This window comes from Triticum urartu, chromosome 3 (assembly GCF_003073215.2).
Source record: "Triticum urartu cultivar G1812 chromosome 3, Tu2.1, whole genome shotgun sequence".
NCBI lineage: Eukaryota > Viridiplantae > Streptophyta > Magnoliopsida > Poales > Poaceae > Triticum > Triticum urartu.
Genome location: NC_053024.1, coordinates 720,011,976 through 720,014,479, shown reverse-complemented (window position 1 = coordinate 720,014,479; position 2,504 = coordinate 720,011,976).

Here is a 2,504-nt window from a genome sequence, read left to right as displayed (position 1 = left end):
CGAATTAAAAAATATTCAGCAAATTCGAAATTGGTTCACCGATTTCAGAAAATGTTCATCAAATTCAAACTTTGTTTAAGAAAAAACTATCATTGAATTCAAAAAAAATTCATCCATTCATTTAAAAAATGTTTTTGAAGAAAATTGTGTCCATCAAGTTCAGAAAATGCTCATCAAATTCAAACATTGTTCACCAAATACAGAAAAATGTTCATCATTATTCGCACATGCTCATAAAAATTGATCATAAAAAATACTCATTAAAATTAAAAAAAGTTACATTCATTTGAAATCATGAACATTTTTGAATTCATGAATATTTTTTTTGAATCTTTGAACATTTTCTGAAAGTAAGAACTTCGAAACCTATGCCCAAGCCCAACACTCCACGTAATCTCTCCTCCGGTCATCCCACTACTCTCTCGGCGGCTCCTATTTGGCGTACACTCCCTGATCGTTTGCACAGTTGATGGGTCCATATTTCAATGATAGAATAATCCCCATTAATGAGACACCAAAGCATCAAAGTAAAGGATTGACCCTGATGACCGAGGACATCACCACCAAGTCACTTACCCACCTCCCACAAATCCAGCCACTATACTAGAAAAATATTCCACCACTAGTTAGTTCTCATCTAAAACATTTGTTGGGAAGACACTTTATGGCATGCGGGGGCATGGGCACATACCACTTTTTTCTTGTGGCTTTTGATTTTTAATATTTTTTATATATTTTGAATTTTAATTAAGTTTCATTTGTATATTCGTGTTTATTGTGATTAGGGCTTTCAAATAAGATCTATTTTGAATATGTTTTCACAATTTTTTTAAATTCAATAAGTTACAACTGTTGAAACTTGGTACAAGCGAATGACAAAGTCGCGAAACTTGGTATGATAGAACAATAAAATTGCAAGTTTTAGAAACTGAAACTTAAACGTTGTGTGTCCGCAAGGCATTCGGGCGGGCGAGCACGGATGGGCAGGTTGCACTTTGATATTACAATATTTAATGCTATAATTGTATATTTACACTTTGTTATTAGTCTATCATTTTATTCCCCAATTTACCTTTCCTTTCGAAGAATAATAAAGAGTCTTTCCTCCATTTTTCAGAATGAAACCACAAAGTTCGGTCCACGGTAGACGGTAGTGAGGAAATGGTGCCTCCGTCGGAATGAAATAATGGTGCTTCTTGGCATCGTTGGGAGATATATGGAGGTTGATGTGTCCCTATATATGGTTCTCTAGGTTGGGGTTTTTCTATTGAAAGTTTATCTTGGTGGCGATGTCCTACGGAGCGATGGCGCGGATGTGTTTCTTGATCCTTGAACTGAAATTCCAACTGACGAAGGTTGGTCAGTTTTCGCCTCGTTAGTATCGTGTGAGAGTTGTGCTTCCTGACCCCATCTGGACGGACCTGTGATGTGGGAAGGCAATTTGCATATCGCAGTTGATGACATCTTCTAAGGAACTAGCTTTCAACAAGTTTGATCCGCAGAGATGGAGGGCCAGATAGAAACTTGATGACTCCATGTCCATGAGCCCCCTCTCTTCCTCCCATGCTTCTCTTCTTACTGTAGCGCCGCTTGCAGAGTTCGGCCCAGTGGCGTGTTTCGACCGACCTTCTTCTCGTCTCTCCGCCAGGGACGCTAGTTAGAGTTGGGAAGTGGAAGAGTGCATCAGTTCTTTCTTTTTTTCATTTGTCGTTGTGCTTGTGTTTTAGCAGCAGGTCCACTTACTCCTTTGCCCACGATCCAAGCTACGACTATGGCTGCCGTAGTGCCTGTCGTTGGTGTAGGCTGGCATAAAAAATTTGAGGCCATTCTTGCTGTTGTGATGATCACAAGGGTTCATCCCCTCCTCTGCATCCTTGGGCATCAGGGTGATGGAGACGGCAAAATTTCGTATTTTGATTCTTTTTTAAAAATTAATTGAGATCTGAACAGCGTTTGCTAGGTACAGACTTGGTGGCGGTTTTAGTGAAAAATATATTTTTGAACGAAAATAAGCAGGAGACTTGCGTATAAACGTGGAAGCCGGGAATCGGTTGCGTGGCAGACGCACATGGCAACTCTGGCAGCACCATCTGAGGAAACACTGATGAGCCCGCTGGCTGCAGCCACGGGGCGCTGACGAGCCCGCGATGGCCAGGGTTCAACCCTAGGTAGATCAGGGCCTCCCTTGTTGCCACGATGACTCGGGCATTGGTTTTCTCCTGCTGTGCGGCTGCGAATAGGACGGCGACGGCCGCCGCTTCGCCCCTTGCGCCTGCGCGTGCCTCCGGTCCTTCCTCTTCGCCGACTGCACGACCCGCTCCTCAGGCGTCAACCTTTTCTTCTTGGCGGCCGCGGTCTTGCGGGGGCGCGTGGGGCTTGCCTTTCGCAGAGGCGACGGAGGTGATGAGGTCGAACGAGGCGAGGGAGGCAAGGCCGGCGGCGGTATCGAGGGCTGGGGCGTCGTCGTCCATGGCTAGGAGCACGAGCGGGCGGGAGGGTTTTGC